The sequence below is a fragment of the Aquarana catesbeiana genome, linkage group LG02, assembly GCF_042186555.1.
Source record: "Aquarana catesbeiana isolate 2022-GZ linkage group LG02, ASM4218655v1, whole genome shotgun sequence".
Classification (NCBI taxonomy): domain Eukaryota; kingdom Metazoa; phylum Chordata; class Amphibia; order Anura; family Ranidae; genus Aquarana; species Aquarana catesbeiana.
In genome coordinates, this window is record NC_133325.1 from 676,347,571 (window position 1) to 676,366,228 (window position 18,658).

The 18,658-nt window shown below is 41.2% G+C and overlaps 1 protein-coding gene across 19 annotated transcripts in view; it reads left to right on the forward strand.

Annotated features, from left to right (window-relative positions):
- Positions 1–18,658, forward strand: part of RAP1GAP2 (RAP1 GTPase activating protein 2) — a 1,157,030-nt gene that overhangs the window by 877,713 nt on the left and 260,659 nt on the right. The gene's annotated exons all lie outside the window — the stretch shown is intronic.

The following is an 18,658-nucleotide window of genomic DNA, read 5'->3' on the forward strand; positions in this document are numbered from 1 at the left end:
AACACGTGTTTATGGTTCAATACTAAGCAGAAGAGATAAAGAATGATGTTAAATTTAATTACTGCATATGTTCTTTAGCACATACAATGTTCAAATTACTAAACGTATTATATTACCTACTTATTACGATTGTCCATAGCACAGCAATCTGTAAATCTGTCTGAAAAAGCACATGTATGTATAAATGCTTGAGCGGAGAATGTCATGGGATGTTTGAAATATTATAGCTTCCATTGGCAGCGGTGTGCTGATTGGCTGAAAGAAGTAGACTCACCTCTTGACACCTCTGATCTCTGATGAACTTATTCATTGTCTTTGCTTAGTCAATAGTTTTTTGTTAACTGATACTTGTTGACACCTTTTCAACTACATGAAAGCTTAGAAATAAAATCTGACAAATAAAGTTTTTCTTTATTTTCCCCCCAATGATGCCCTCAAAATAAATATTGATGATGTTCATCATTTCATATTTATATTAACTGTGGAACACAAATCTGGCTGATCCTGACATTATATAATAACATAAATATTATATATATATATATATATATATATATATATATATATATATATATATATATATATATATATATACACACACACACACACACAGGTGCATGTCATAAAATTAGAATATCATCACAAAGTTAATTTTATTTCAGCAATTTAATTCAAAAAGTTAAACTCATATATTTTATATAGATGCGTTACACTCAGAGTGATATATTTCAAGCATTTCTTTCTTTTAATTTTGATGATTATGGCTTACAGCTAGTGAAAACCTAAAATTCAGTATCTCAGAAAATTAGAATATTACATAAAATTAGAATATTACATAAGACAGAAACATTGGCTTACTGAAAAGTATGTATGTCCATGTAGAGTATAGTACATACTTGGTTGGGGCTCCTTTTGGATGAATTACTGCATCAATGCAGCGTGGCATGGAGGCGATCAGCCTGTGGCACTGCTGAGGTGTTATGAAAGCCCAGGTTGCTTTAATAGCAGCCTTCAGCTCATCTGCATTGTCGGGTCTGGTGTCTCTCATCTTCCTCTTGACAAATCCCCACATATTCTCAATGGGGTTTAGGTCAGGCGAGTTTGCTGGCCAATCAAGCACAGTGATACCATTATCATTAAACCAGGTATTGGTACTTTTGGAAGTGTGTGCTGGTGCCAAGTCCTGCTGGAAAAGGAAATCAGCATCTCCATAAAGCTGGTCAGCAGAGAGGAGCATGAAGTGCTCTAGATTTTCCTGCTAGAGGGCTGCACTGACTTTGGACTTGATAATAGACAGTGGACCAACACCAACAGATGACATGGCTTCCCAGATCATCACAGACTGTGGAAAATGTTACATTTCATTTGGGAATCAAAGTCTGGAGGAAGAGTGGAAGGCACAGAATCCAAGTTGCATGAGGTCCAGTGTGAAGTTTCCACAGTCAGTGATGATTTGGGGAGCCATGTCATCTGCTGGTATTGGTCCACTGTGTTTTATCAAGTCAGCGCAGCCCACTACCAGGAAATTCTAGAGCACGTCATGCTTCCCTCTGCTGACCAGCTTTTAGGAGATGCTGATTTCATTTTCCAACAAGACTTGGCATCTGCCCACACTGCTAAAAGTACCAATACCTGGTTTAATGATCATGGTATCACTGTGCTTGATTGGCCAGCAAACTTGTCTGACCTAAACCCCCATAGCGAATATGTTGGGTGTTGTCTAAAGGAAGATAAGAGACACCAGACCCAACAATGCAGACAAGCTGAAAGTCACTATCAAAGCAACCTGAGCTTCCATAACACCTCAGCAGTGCCACAGGCTGATCGCCTCCATGCCACGCTGCATTTATGCAGTAATTCATGCAAAAGGATATCCAACCAAGTATTGAGTGCATACTGTACTGTACATGGGCATACTTTACAGTAAGCCAACCTTTCTGTATTAAAAATGCTTTTTTTTCTTTACAATATTTTTACAGAATACAAGAATATATGTTAAGCTCAACATTAGATAAGGTGATCAGATCTAAGTACAAGACAAGAACGTATATGCATCAAACAACTGTCTTATTCAAACTGATAGCATGGACCTATATCCACCTAACCTTTGGAGCCTCCAATCTTTCAGTGCACAAGAGAGTGAGTGGCCTAAAGCTCTCAGACATTTTATTAAAGAACTATAGGATGTTAGGCGAGACAAACTCGGATGCTGGCTGACCCCAGTAGCCAATTCCACCACCCCAATGGGAGCTCACTGTGGATAGAACGGCTCTGGGTATCCGCTCCAGAAATGATAAGGAACCAGAAGGATAGACCAGTGCGACCAAACCCAGCTATTGTGACTACTCTGTTGTGCAGGTCAGGTGGGTGACTATCTAGCAGCCTTTCTCGCTGCGCCATACCGTGGGCCAGTTGTATCTCTTGTCAACCAAACAGCGAGAGGAACATCTGGCAAAGAGAAGGCGCTAGCCTAAGTTCTGTGTGAATAATCTATTAGAGGCTAGGCTATATTGGGACATCTATGCTGTACGCCTCCAACCCTGTCTTTTCCAAAACAGGGTCAGGCAGAGTCCTGGAGACCAAACCCTATGGGTGACCAGAGTGACAGAACACTCTGGTCCCCAGGGTATCCCCGGTGTGAATTTAAGTGCCCTTGCCCCGTCATGGAACGTTATAGCTTTTAAAGCAATTTGAATGTCACCGACGAAGGTCAACCAAGATAGAGACATAATGAAAAAATGAAGTCCCATATACAATTATATAGTCCCATATATGATTCAAAAAAGGAAAATGAGTCTGTCATAGGTGAATGACGTGGAATTCATCCAGAGTAAACATGTGATAGAAAATGCATGAATCTGGAACACTTCATAAGGTAATGTGCTTACTAGAAGTAAGCCAAATTGGGGAAAGTGGCTTAAACCCAGCCCGGGCCTTGAGATGGACGATCCCGGTGAGGCAGGATAAACACACTCGTCCCGTGTATTCAGTCCACAGAGGTTATCCAAAAATATATGAAAAAAACATAGCGTAATACTGATATGTAAAACACTTCAAAAACAAAAAAAATATATAATAAAAAAAGTGCAACACTCAATCTTATACCAAAAAAATCTTGTGTGATCATAAGAAATCCAGTGTGAATGACAACAACTGGGATGGTTGTATGAGTGTCAGGCAAACATGCAAGTTAGATGCCAGAGTGAGTAAGATAAAAAACGTGAATGACACCCAGATCTGCTTACCAGATTTAGAAAGAAAAAAAGCATGTAATGGTCACCCAGGAAAAGACATGAAAAATCCCTCTAGGTGCAGCAAATCATAAGTCCAAACTGCTTACCAGATGGCAAAACACTGTGAGCGGAATAAATCTAGCCAGAGACTGATCACCATATGTGGAAAACACCGGATAAGAAAGCAGCAGCAAACCTTAAGGAAAACCTGCTTACCAGAAATCCAAACAAAATGGACAGATGTGACGAAAACACAAACAAGCTCCTAATAGGAACGGCGTGACTACGTCCTGCCTCAGTGGATCCAGGCTCAGCAGTGCACATATGATAGAAAGGAGCCAATGGTGTAATACTGCTGTAGTCTCCTCGAGCCTCCTGCAGGATGAGCGCGGCCAACTTGAAGACGGTCTCACTGGCCACATCTATCTGCCCCTGCAAAGACAAGGAGATGGTCAGCCCCAGCTGAGTGATCCCAACTAGTACATGCCTGGCATGGTTCTTGCTATATAGGGACCTTATTGCCACCTGGGTGTAATGGTGTATTAGTGAAGGCAGCCCAGGGTTCCCAAATTAATTCAAACTTGTGGGATTTGTCTAGAAGAATGCTTACAATCTTCTCCTGAGCCATGATCCAGGAGATCTTACGTTTTACTGCAGAAATTACCATTGAATGCCTTTTCCAATTTCTGGCTATGGTGATTTTGGCTCCAAGGAGCATGTAGAAGATCAATGTTTGTGTATTTTTAGGTATTTTCTCCACCATATGGTTAAGGAGCGCTATTTCAGGGATCTGTGGGACCACGACCTCTGTGACCCTTCGCAACATGTGGAAAAATTTGTTCCAAAAGGTCTGTATTCGTGGGCAGGTCCACCAGATGTGAAATAAGGAGCCTAAATGGTTGCAGCCCCTAAAGCACAGTGTCTGGGTATATTTAGCGAGGCAGAGGGGACTCGGTACCAGCGTGTGAGAATCTTAACGTTGGCTTCCATCAAGGAAATGTTCAGAATGCCCTTGAATGACCGGTGGAAGCAGTGATACCACCTATCTAGGTCCCAAACTTCTGCCAGGTCCTGTTCCCAGAGTCTGGTGTAGAGAGTTTTATCTGTGGCCCCAGCGAGTGAGGAATGGATGAAGGATATACCCCCCTTTGATCCTTGATGTTGGAGCACCATGTCTCATATGCAGTCAGTGTGGGGGGTTCCGGTTTATTATGCCATATGGATTGCAAAAAGTGAGTAATTTGGGTTAGTCTATATCTCTCAGAGTTAGGAATTTCTAGTTTGCTTATACAGTATCTGACGGAAAGGGGCCCCATCGAGTTGAGAAAGTTTCCTATCCTATATAAGCCATTATCGAGCCACCATTGGAAGGCCAGGATGTTTTAGCCAGGGGGAAAGTCTGGATTGTGGAATAAGTGAGCAAGTGGTCGGTAGGTGGATGTCAAAGTGGAATGCTTCTGAAGTTGTTCCCAGAGTGCTATCGAATGGGAAAGGGTGGGGGTTAGTATCGCTGGTCTGAGGCGGGGAGGGGACCAGAGTAGATAATCTATTGTGTATCGCGATACCGCTTGTCTCTCCATTAGAACTTAATTTGGTTTAGGGCTGCGTGAGTAGGCAATGGAGACCTGAGCTATTTGTGCCGCCTGGTAATACCACCATAGGTTCGGAAGGGCTAGGCCTCCCTGGGATTTGAGTCTGAAGAGTATGTCCTTGGAACAGCATCTACCTTTGGACCCCCATATGAATTTCAGAATTGAGGATTGGAATCATAGTAGTTGCGATTTTCTAATTGGAATTGCAAGGGATCTAAAGAGGTACAGGAGACGTGGTAGAAGGGTCATTTTGATGGAGTTCACCCTACCCAGCCAGGATAGATCATTTTTGGACCATGTGGACATGTCCGATTCTAGTTTTTTAAACATTGGGGGGTGGTTAAAGGAGTACAAAAGGTCAAATTTGGGGGTTAGGTTAACACCCAAATAAGGGATCGAAGTTGGGCTCCAGGAAAATGGGAAGTGTACCCGCATACGTAAGGGGGGACCGATATGTTCATAGCCGAGGATTTGGAGACATTGACCCGAAGACCGGAGGCTGCACCAAACTGTTGAAGGAGCTTAATGCCCCGTACACACGAGCGGATTTTCCCGTAGGAAAAAACTTGGATGGTTTTTTCGACGGAATTCTGCTCAAGCTTGCCTTACAAACACATGGTCACACAAAAGTTCTCTGAACTTGCGACCGTCAAGAACGCGGTGACGTATAACACTACGACAAGCCGAGAAAATTAAGTTCAATGCCTCCGACCATGCGTTAAATTGTTTCCGAGTATGCGTAGGAATTTTGTGCGTCGGAATTTGTACAGACGATCGCATTTTCGGATAGGAACTTTTCCCGACCGAAAAATAGAGAACATGCTCACAATCTTTTGCTGGCTGGAATTCCGCCAGCAAAGACCGATGGAGCATACACACGGTCGCATTTTCTGACAAAAAGCTCTCATCGGAGTTTTGCTGGCGAAATTTCCGATTGTGTGTATGCGACATAAGGATGTTGGGGGTAGAGTAAAGGGATGATGTAACAAAGAGAAGCAGATCGTCTGTGAATAGGGCGCATTTATGTTCTTGGGATCCACACATAACTCCCTTAATGTCAGGGTAATTTCATATAGCAATCGCCAATGTTTCTATGGTGATGGCGAATATCAGGCGTGAAAGTGGGCAGCCCTGTCTGGTGTCTTTCTCTATGTCAAAAAGAGCTGAGTATCTGCCCTGCATTCTCCCTTGAGCACTCGGTTTAGAATAAAGGGAATGCAGAATGCCTTAGAAGTTAGGGCCCAGTCCCCATCTCTCCAGAACCCTGAAACTATAGGGCCATGCAACCGTGTTGAAGGCTTTCTGAAGGTCTATGGAAAGCAAAAACCCCTCTTGAGGGGCTCCCCCATCCCAGTGTGATCCAGGGTTATAACGTCTATAGCCCTTCTTACCTGATCTGGTCCCTGCCTCCCTGGGATAAATCCTGCTTGATCCTTATGGACATACTGGGCTATGAATGACGAAAGTCTGTTTGCAAGTATTTTCGTTAAAAGCTTAAGATCATTATTTATAAAGGAGATTGGGTGATAGTTGCCAGTCACATTTGGGTCCTTGCCCGGTTTAGGGATGACCGACATATATGCCAGGTTCAAGGATTTTTCTAACAGAGATCCCAAATGTAGGGAGTTAAAGAACCGGACCAGGTAAGGTGATAGGGAACTTGAGAACTTCTTGTAGAATCTTACTGAAAACCCATCTGGGCCGGGGGCAGAACCTTGTTTGAGTGACTTGATAGTCTCGATGACCTTGAAGGAAGTAATAGACTTTTCTAGGAGAGCTGTATGATCGGCCGAGAGTTTGGGAAGAGATATTGTATCAAGGAATTCTTCTAGTCAGGCGGGGGGGCAGGAGTTATTGTCTTTGTATAGGGTAGCATATAATTTGTGAAAGCATTCCATAATACGTTGGGGGTTCTGTGTTAACGCGTCAGAGGGCATGCGGATTTTGGGGAAAGCCAAAGGGCGGGTTTTGGGGGTCAGTTTGGTGGCCAATTTAGAACCAATTTTATCCTTTTGGGAGTAAAATCTTGCGCCAGACCAACGAAGGCACTTTTCGGCCTCAGTGGTAAGAGCCAGGTTTAGGTTCAAACGGGCTACTTACAGTTTTTGAAGTGAAACTCACTCGGGTGTGTTCTCGTTTATGTTGTTTACAGAAAGCATGACATTCCTTGCTGAAGTTATCTATCTCGAGTTGATGTTACCTTTTTAGACAGGAGGACAACTGGATGATCTTGCCTCTTATTACCACCTTGTGGGCTGCCCATAGAGTAACTGGGGTAATTGCGTCAGTGTCATTCGCGTGGAAGTAATCATTCAGGTCTTTCTCTATGAGGGTGCAATGGACCGGGTTACTTACGCCTCATTAAGTCGCCACTTAAATTTTCTATTTGAGTTGTTGGAATAGCGGAAAGAAAGAGTCACCATGGAATGATCTGAGATAGGGGAGTCCCTAATAGTTGACTGCGAGAGTTATGTGTGAGGCTTGAAGGAAAACATGATAAAATGTATATATGAGGTTGCTCTGAATGTCAGGACTAAGCAGGTATTGTCTATGTATGGACAAAGGGGTCTGGTTGAGAGATCTTCCACACTTAGGGCTGCACTCACAGAGAAAAGCAATCTCTAATAGAAGAGAAAACAAAAGAAAAAAAGGCGCCTCTAAGTTCAGAATTAAAAACACGAACCCTCCGCTGCTGCACATGGACATCCCTGTGAACCCATAATATGCTGGGGACCTTCCTGATGTCGGATCACCTGCTCCATGAATATATGGCATGCCCAGTTTTCCTTAAGATTCTGTAAGTGTTTTTAACCCTTTTGGGGACATTAAAAAGTTTTTAATTCTGCACTTAGAGGCGTCTTGTTTTCTTTTGTTTTGAAGGAAAACATGATCTATCCTGGCATAGGCCTGGTGGGGAGCAGAGTAATGAGTGTAATCTTTGGAACTGGGATTGAGTTCTCTCCAAATGTCAACCAACCCTGAGTCGTAGAGAAGTTTAGCTATTTTTATGCTTTGTTTATTGGGCCATCTGGTGCAGTGAAGTCCAGATCCCGATTTGTTCAGTGAAAGGTCAAACGCAGTGAGTGAAATGAGTCGCCCCCAAGGATGATAATTCCTTTCGAACTGCTGCTCGAGAGAGTGTAGCATGGATGCAAAAAATTTAGCTTGAGTACTATTCGGAGTGTAGAATGAAACAAATTAATATAGCGTCCCATCTATCGTTCCTTTTACCAATATATATCTACCTGAGGGGTCTCTGGTTACCGCCGACATGGAGAAGTTTAAATGTTTAGAAAAACAAATGGCTACTCCTTTTGTTTTATTCTCTGCATTGGAGAGGTAAAACTGGGGGAAGTGTTGATGTAGAAAGGAGGGGTTGAAAGATGTGGGAAAGTGGGTCTCTTGGAGCAAGAGGACATCTGTTTTTTTGGATTGGTAGAGTTTGAACAGTTTTCTCCTTTTCACAGGAGAGTTAAGGCCCTGTACATTATGTGAGACTATGTGTAACTGAGATGGAGAAGTGTTATTTACGGGCATGGATCAGAGGGTGGGGTAGCTGCAGCATCTGTGTGGGTCTTACCCTGTGTTGACCAGATGTATACTTCTGACCTGGAGAAAAGTTGATGTCTAGGTGACCTTTGAGGGAGAAGAGAAGAAGAGGAGAGCGAAGGGAGAAGAGGTGGACCTTCTGGAAAGCAAAAAGAGAAGCAAAAAGAGAAGCAAAACAAAAGAAAGAAATGCTTGAAACATATCACTCTGTGTGTTTTTGATGATATTCTAATTTTATGAGATGTACCTGTATGTATGTATGTATATATATATAGATATATATATATATATCTATATATATATAAAGTTTATTATGGTTTAAGTGTTATTATAGCATGTGCATATTATCATGCTCCTGTTTATGCCTTTATCCTTTTTTTTTTGTTGGTGTTTGTTTATTTTTAATGATTTGTGTTATAATATGTACATATTACTGTGCTTTTTTATGCTTGTTTTTTAATTCATTTATTTTTTGCTAGTGTTGGCATGTTTTTGATGGCTGGCCAATACTCTGTGGTCTATTTAAATAGCAAAACTGACTGTAAGCTTGTTTACTCCTCCTTCTGCAATGCCCTTGGCGGCTTTTTATCCCTTTGTACTATACTGTACTGTAAATATTGGCGGTCACACAGAAATGTGCTGTATACAATAATTTTTGCACTACAAGTTTATGCTCTGGATGTAATTGATTAAACAATGCTAATAGTATTACCTAAGCACAAACAAATTCTAACTAGTTTGAGACATTCATAGAGTTCAAGCGTCAGTTTGTTCCATGTGCATGACAGAGTAAGAGGTGACTACTACTCCCAATCCTGCTTAGTCACTCCATATGAATTTTAAACCATGGAAGTGGCACATGGCAGCCCTGGCTACAAATATATGTATACAGAAGCTAACACACTGAATGACAACAGGACATGCCAACACATTCATCACTGCTTGTTCCCACTGCCCTCAGACAAGTTTTGTTTTCTGTTTGCATACAGCGTTGTATTTATCATGAACCTGTCTGACAACATTATATGACAGTTAAGCTTTAAGCTACAATGCAGCCAGATTATATTGTTCCTTTTGTTTGTCAAAATAAATTATCATTGCAACTGTAGTAGATAAAATCTCCAGACTTGCTGGTGCATGTGTGTGAATATGATCTCTAGAGTATTCTGCTGAGATTCATTTATCATTGTTTATTGTTTATTTCTTGGGCTAATTTGCTTTATTTCCAGCCATGCTTATTTCATATGTGTGTGTGTGTGTCTGTTAACGTGTGTGTGTGTGTATATATATATATATATATATATATATATATATATACATATTGGATAAAATAATAAAATAAGTATTAAATACATAGTTACATAGTAGGTGAGGCTGAAAAAGATACAAGTCCATCAAGTCCAACCTATGTGTGTGATTATATGTCAGTATTACGTTGTATATCCCTGTATGTTGTGGTCATTCAGGTGCTTATCTAATAGTTTTTTAAAACTAGTGATGCTCCCCGCTGAGACCACCGCCTGTGGAAGGGAATTCCACATCCTTGCCGCTCTTACAGTAAAGAACCCTCTACGTAGTTTAAGGTTAAACCTCTTTTCTTCTAATTTTAATGAGTGGCCACGTGTCTTGTTAAACTCCCTTCCACAAAAAAGTTTTATCCCTATTGTGGGGTCACCAGTATGGTATTTGTATATTGATATCATAAGCCCTCTCAAGCGTCTCTTCTCCAGTGAGAATAAGTTCAGTGCTCGCAACCTTTCCTCATAACGAATATCCTCCAGACCCTTTGTTAGCTTTGTTGGCCTTCTTTGTCACCATTTTTCTAGGTAAATATATTTCTAAAGGTCCTGTTGGCATGAAATTTTCACCACATGTCGGTAACAACCCATGCAATCCATACATACAGAGAAACTAAAGCAAATAAGTTCAGTAATTAAGTTATGTGTAATAAAATGGAATGACACAGGCAAAAAGTATTGAACATGCTAACTGAAATGTATTTAATACTTCATACAAAATCCTTTGTTGGTATTGACAGCTTCAAGGCACCTCCTGTATGGAGAAACTAGTTGCATGCATTGCTCAGGTGTTTTTTTGGCCCATTCTTCCACACAAACAGTCTTCAAATCTTGAAGGTTCTTTAGGCCTCTTCTATGAACTCTGATCTTTAGTTCTTTCCATAGATTTTTTACTGGATTCAAGTCAGGTGATTGGCTGGGCCATTCTAACAGCTTCTTTTTCTTTTTCTTCAGCAATGGAGTCTTGCGTGGTGAGCTTGCATACAGGCCATGGCAGTTGAGTGCATTACTTATTGTTTTCTTTGAAACAATTGTATCTGCTAATTCCAGGTATTTCTGAAGCTGTCCACAAGTGGTCACTGGCTCTCGGACAACTCTTCTGATAAATCTTTTCTCTCCTCTGTCAGAAATCTTGCAAGGAGCACCTGGTTTACAGAGAAATTATGTTCTTTGCACTTCCTGATTATGACCCCAACAGTGCTCACTGGAACATTCAGAAGTTTAGAAATCCTTCTGTAACCAATGCTGTCAGTATGTTTTGCAACAATAAGGTTGCAAAGGTCTTGAGAGAGCTCTTTGCTTTTGCCCACCATGAAATGTTTCTTGTGTGACACCTTGGTAATGAGACACCTTTTTATAGGGTTTATCAGTTGAGACTGAACCAGCTGATATTACTTTGCACTGACAAGGGGCAGGATTGCTTTCTAATCACTGATAGATTTTAGCTGGTGTATTGGCTTTCCATGCCTTTTTGCACCTGCCTTTTTTCATGTGTTCAATACTTTTTTGCTGCCTCATTCAGTTTTATTACACATAACTTAATTTCTGAATGTATTTGTTTTGGTTTCTTTGTATGTATGGCTTGCATGGTTTGTTACCAACATGTGCTGAAAATTTCATGTCAATAGCTCCGTTAGAAATATATTTATCTAGTATTCTTTATCTGTCATTACCCCCTCTGCATTAGATGTCTATGTAAAGGTACCAGTAATCTTAATATTGCAGTTGCTTGTCAGGATTAGGGAAGACCACAGATCTGTGGGTATCCCCCAAGCCTGTCAGCTGACAACACCTTAGGGGTATAAATATTGGTCAGGTAAGAGCTCTATTGCTCTGTAGCCATTATGCTGGTGTCAGCAGGCTTTCATGCTCTGCCTGTTGCTTCTACCTCCATCACCATCCCTTTTCCGTAAAAGTACATTTGCCAGTTTGGTAGAGCTGAGCTAACACATTTATGGAACATTCTATAGCAGTTTTAGGTCCTTAACCCTCAGAACATTCAGATCACCCAGGCACATTTATCCACTTTGGCCTGCTTATTTATTAACAAATCACTGATTAATCCATATCGATGATATGTTCATCCACACCCATACTGCTGTGTAAAGTCATCAGGTAGGGAAGAGTGTGTGTGTTTTAATCTCTGGTTCAAATTATTCAATACTTTTACCAGTCTGAATGTAGTAGAGCCCCCCCCCCCCTTTTTTTTTGTTTTCTTAATAATTTTATTGGGTTGGCTTTGTTTTTCAGTGCATAGATGTACTTATAATGTGTAGTGCCAAGTAGGCCATCAACGCGCTTCTAAACTGTAAATATAAGCCAGGACCTCTTTCAGCAGAAGGTCTTCTTCTCACCATCTTGCCTATGATGGGCATGTAGGATATTTACATGCTTTCTCATTCAATGACTTGTGGCAGACAGCAAAGTCCAGAAGAACAAGTATTTTGGTTCTTGGTCAGTATAAGGCCTACGCTCATTCTGACACAGACTTCGGCTGTCAGTGCACTGCTTGCCTCAGGTTGCTGTATCAGGAGTGGCAGGGCTGGCTTGGTATATTATGATTCATTACTGTTCCAATATTACATTCATTGCTGTATGGTAGATATTATATTATAATGTTGGGATGCCTGAAGATTTTATAATTTATTAATTGTCCTATTATACTTAATTACTGGCTGGAGGATATTATATTTTGTTACTGGTTTGCCTAGGAAATATTATAATAAATTTCTAGTTCTAATATAATTCCTGAAAAACATAAATTGATTGTTGTAGTTGAATCCCTTTGCTGGCTTGGTTGATGGTGGATATTATAATGTATTCTTGGTCCAGCTATGGTTCATTGTTTGCTGATAGATATTCTAAATTACTGCTGAGCTGGAGGGGTGATAGAATGTCCAGTAGCCATCTCTATTTATTGCTACCTGAGAAATGATAAAACTAATTGCTCGTTGGGGATATTAATTGTTGGCTAAGGTTATTATAATTCATAGCTGATCTAGCTGAGGAATATTACAGTTCATTGCTTGTCTCATCATAATTCATTTCTGGCTGAGGAATATTATAAAACAAAATTTTGCTGGGCTGCCTGATGATATAATAAGCATTGCTAAGACCTTTTGTAAATCTGTGGGCCTGAGAATGTAGGAGGAGTAGGGGCAGGGCTAATGCGCACTACACCAAAAAAAAAATGCAATTGTTATAGCATGCACAAAAACAGTGCAGGGGTTGTGGCACATCATGGCAAATTTGCACACTTTCTTGCAGTAAAATATGGGACTGACAGTGGTGAAGAAAGATGCTCCAGCATTGTCATTGCAAGGAGAAAATGGCAATTGCATCAGTTTAAGTGGCAGTTCCACTGTCAGTGGGAGTTAGAAACACTGCTGTATTGAGGAATGCCTTAACATTTGTGTCAGTGGAATGAAGAAGGAACTGGGAGGCTGTGGTGGGGGTTCTTAGCGTTGAACTAAAGGGCCCTGTGTGGCTTTAGAGAAGGGAGTGGATCTGAACGCCTCCTAGGGAGTTAGGTTCACTAAAGTGATCTGTGGGGCTTTGAGGGTGAGAGGGGAGCTCTAGGGCTGAGTTTCTCCTCCCACCCTCCATGTGCACACACTCAGCATGGCACCCATCTGGCAAAGAAGGTGACTTCTCCTTCTTCCAGTCTCCAGTAATATGTTACATGTCAAGGTTAGAAAAAAAGAAAGGCAGTCAGATCTGACTCTTCATTTGGCACTCATACTGAAAAAGAGGTCTCTTCTCTTAGGGTGCCCCCCGCCCTTCCCTCCAAAAGTTATTCTGGTTCCTGCTCTGCCTGAGAACAAGTAACCTGAGGAAAAACCCAGCATTTATGAGCCAAAGCCTTCAAGTTACCAGGCTTTTGCACGGATATTATAATTCATGGTCGGCCTTATTATAGTTTTTTACTGGCTGGGGATATTATAATTCAGTTGGCCTTTTTATAATTAATGAAAATACCTGGGAACTTGCTAGAATTGACCCAGCAATGGCAGAATTTTAATGCGTTTTCTAGGTCATTACCAGACACAAGTCAATCAAGTTCAACCAACACAGAAAGAAAAAAGACATACAAATAGAAAACCTCCATATATACAATCCTATACCTGCAGTTGATCCAGGGGAAGGCAAAAAAAGTCCCCAATGAAGCGTGATCAAATTTGCTCCAGCGGGGGAAAAAACTCCTTCCAGATACCCCAACAGGCAATTGAATATTCCCTGGATCAACTTTACCTATACATGTTAATATCCAGTTATATTATGTACATTTAGGAAAGAATCCGGGCCTTTTTTAAAAACCATCTATAGAACTGACCAGAAACAACTCTTGATGGAGTCTGTTCCACATTTTCACAGCTCTTTCTGTGAAGAAGCCTTTCTGTATTTGGAGATTAAATCTCTTTTCCTCCAGAAGTAAAGCGTGTCCCCTTGTCCTCTGTGATGACCTTAAAGTGAATAACTCTACACCAAATTCATTATATGGACCACTTATGCATTTATACATGTTGATCAGATCCTAATCTCCTCTTCTCAAGAAAGAATAAATTCAGTTCCTCTAATCTTTCCTTATAGCTGAGCTCTGCCATGCCTCTTATCAGTTTGGTTGGCCTTCTCTGCACTTTCTCCAGTTCCTCAATATTTTTTTTGTGAATTGGTGTAGAAAACTGAGCTGCATATTCCAGATGAGGTCTTACTAATGATTTGTACAGGGGCGAAATGATATCTCTCTCTGGAGTCCATACCTCTTTTAGTACAAGAAAGGATTTTGCTCGCTTTGGAAACTGCAGATTGGAATTGCATGTTGTTATTAAGCCCATGATCTTCCAAAACACCTAGATCCCCCTCCACCATTGATTCCCCCCAAGCTCACATTGGGTGGACGCTCAGACAGCACAGTTTAACCACTTCCCGCCTAGCATATAGCAGATTGATGGCCGGGCAGTGGTTGCGTTATCCTGACTGGGCGTCATATGACTTCCATCAGGACAACCCCTAGCGCGTGCCCGCGGGGGCATGTAACGCGGCGAACAGGGATGGCGTGTGTCCCTCGGACACAGCGCTACCCCAATCATTGTAAACAGCCAATGAAATTGTCTGTTTACCATGTGATTGGCTTTTCCAATCACAGCCGATCACATGTGACAGAAGAATCTGAGGCGCACATGAAGAGCGGAGGCACGCAGCATGGGGATCGAGGAGCATGCGTGTCCCTTGGACACATCGCTTCCCTGATCAGGGTAAACAGCCAATGAAATTGGCTGTTTACCATGTGAACGGCTGTGTCCAATCACAAATGTCCACACAGGAGAGCAGTTACTATCTGATCCCTGCTCTCTCCTCACACACCGATCGTGTGAGGAGAGAGCAGGGATCAGTGAGTGAAATCAGTGACTGTCTGAGAAGTCTATTGTTTTACTGTGCACAACATGGTCCCCCCCAATAAAGAGGACCTGTCAGAACCCACCATCGGTACCGCCATCAGGCCTGCCACCAGTACCGCCATCGGTACCACCACCAGTACCACCATCGGTACCACCACACAGGCCTGCCATCGGTACCGCCACACATGCCCGCCACCAGTACCGCCATCAGTACTGCCTCACAGACCCATCACTAGTACCGCCATCGGTACCTCCACACAGAAGACTAGAAGACTAAAAGACGCGGCCTCGTTCTAAAGCCTGAATGTGTCCATGACTACAATCTGTACATGGGGGGTGGATTTAAACGATCATATGCTACAACCCTATTTGTCAACCAGAAAGTCCCATTACTGGTATAAGAAAGTTGAATTTCACCTGTTTCATATGGCCCTGTTCAATTTGTTTGTCTGCTACCAAAAAGCAACTCAAAACCAACAAATCACCTACCTCAAGTATATTGAAGAAATCGTCACTGATCTGATTTACCAACAAGGTCCCGCCCCAGGAAGCATTTGCTTTGATAGTGTGAGTCAACTTCACAAGCAACTTTTTCCCTATAACATTCCCTCCACAGAATCTGGAAGAAGACACCAAAAGAAATGCAGTGCATGCAGCAGAGGAGGAGTTAGAAGACATACCAGCTATTATTGTCCCCAATGTCCCTCCCAACCTGGCCTGTGCATCAGTGATAGCTTCAAAATTTATCACACATCCATCAGATATTGGTTTCCCTTATTATTAACAGACTGCCATTTCCCAATTTCAAATACCTGTGTGGATCATTTGCCTGCTACCATGTTTCTACCTTCTATGTGAATTAACTGACCCTGGCCTGTTTACCGACGTTGTCTTTGCCTGCCGATTTAAACCATGTTTCTGACTTCCATGTGCACCAATGCCTGAAGGTGCTACTTCAGTGTTTGGCCTCTGTATATGGGCAGGCTGTGTAAAAGTCTCACACATGTGGTATCGCCATACTCAGGAGGAGAAGCAGAATGTATTTTGGGGTGTCGTTACAATTATGCATACAGTATACTGTGTGTGAGAAATAACCTGTTAATGTGACAAGTTTGTGTAAAAAAAGAAAAAAAAGAATTGTGGGAAAAAATTACAACTTCAAAAAACTCACCATGCCTCTTAGTAAATACCTTGGACTGTCTACTTTCCAAAAAGGGGTAATTTTAGAGGTATTTGTACTTTCCTGGCTTGTTGGGGTCTCAAGAAATGAGATAGGCTGTCAGTTCATCAGGTGTGATCAGATGTGATCAATTTTCAGTGATTGGCACCATAGCTTGTAGACTCTATAACTTTCACACAGACTAAATAATATCCACTAATTTGGGTTGTTTTTTTACCAAAGGTATGTAGCAGTATACATTTTGGCCCAAATTTATGAAGAAAAATCAAATTATTGTGAATTTTTACAATAGAAACTTAAAAAGTGTTTTTTTTTTCAACATTTTTGCTTTTTTTTTGCTTATATTGCAGAAAAATAAAAACCCCAGTGGTGATTAAATACCACCAAAAGAAAGCTCTATTTGTGAGAAATAAATTATAAAAATGTTGTTTGGATACAGTGTAGCATGACTGAGTAATTGTAATTCAAATTGTGAGAGCACTGAAAGCTGAAAATTGGTCTAGGCGGGAAGGTGCATAAGTGCCTGGTATTAAAGTGGTTAAACAGCATGTTTGCTACACACATGCTGTTTAAACTGTGCTGTCTGAGCACCAGATCTCTTCCCAATGTGATGATGTCACAAGCCCCACATACTCCATGTGTTTTGACAGGTCCACTTCCTCAGGAGTGGCATAAGAATATTACAAGTGGATTACACTGGAAACTGGACACTATGGGGTTTATTTATGAAAAATTTGCTATGCAAATGTATCAAGCATTTTCACAAATGTTACAAATCTTTACAGTAATTTGCCTAATATGTTAATTTTGTCAACTCCATCTATCAGACACAGTGGAAGAAAACACATGAAATTCTGCCCCCATGAGCACAATTCATGGCTTTAGGCACCTCCCTGACAACAACTCCTCTTTTTCTGGTATGGATACTGGACAAACTGTTGAGGGATGCACATTTTTAGGTGAGGTTTCCTGGTGTCCTCACTAGAAGAAGGCTTCTGGAATGAGTCTGGTTTCTAGCTGTTCCTAGAGCAGCCTTCTGTAGACAAGATCTTCACCTTGTTTTATGAGAGAATCCCTGTCGGGCCCTTGTAAATTATATTACATGGATCAAGCCGTTACAAAAACGTTACCAGATATGATTATGGTGTTTTGTAAACTGTTTCAGATGATTAAATAATAATTATGTCTAACAGGATCATTAGCAATGCCGTGTCTTTTTTATGTAACTTGATAATGACAACATGACTAAATGGCTGTCAGCAATCTTTGATATTCTCATTTGGCCTTCAGTATTATTACTACACTTTCCCACTGTCAAGTAACAAAAAGTTTTAATTATATTATCAGTGAAACTGAAGGTTCAGAAGTAACAGGAGATGATAAAAAAAAAACTTTGGTGTTTACATGTATATTTTTGTCTTGGTTTAAAATAGAAGTAAAAAAAAAAAACACATTTAAATGTATAGAGTAGTGAGGATTTTGAAGCTGTAACATGTTTTCATTCCTCTCTGTGGCGCCCTTGGGGAGATTTGGCCGGATATCCTGTCACAGGTGGTGGACGGAATCTCGCTGATGGGTTGACAGTGTAACCCTTTCCAACTCCAAAAGGTGTTTCTATGGCTGTTTGTCAGGGGGAACACAATCATTAAGGCTAATTTCACTCTGGAATTGAAGGCAGGTGTCTGAGGAGCATTTTTATGCAAATGATACTATGGACAGCACACAGTGCTGTGTTCGCATTATCAAAATATGAAGCGTTGCGTCACTTCGCTTTAAAATTGAAGCCTCATGTAGAGTCTGGAGGAGTTTGAAGCCTTTCAACCCCTGCCATTCAAGTCTATGGTAATGCTCCGCAAACGCACTGACAGGCAGTGTGGTTGCAGTGCTTTTAAATGAGTTTTTAAAAAAAATAATGTAGGAGGAATATAATGTCCCACAATGCCCTGTAATCATAGAGGAGAGCACTTCCTTCTATGCACTTCCTGTTTGTGCTGCTTGAAGATGGCCGACATCAACTTCTGAGGGTATGTGCGTAAATCATGACACAGGATATGAATGTTCCCTTTAGAATATCACTGACAGACATTTGGATTTACCCAAAAACTCCTGGATGCCTTTCTCCTCTTCCTCTGCTCAGCCAATTGTTAATACATCACCATCACCTGCAGGAGGCCAAACATGCGATAAAGAAAAGTAAAGGAATCCATGCTGCTGCCTTCCCTACTAATGTAGTATGCACAGGAAACATTCACCATTAACAAGCCACACCTCAAATTGTTTATTTCCTGTTATGTCACTTTGCCTTTAAAAATAAATAAATAACAAACAAACAAAATAGGCATTTGTGGAGCGATTTTAATGCGCCTTAACACGCATTAAACGCATCAAAGCGTCTTTCAATTTAAGA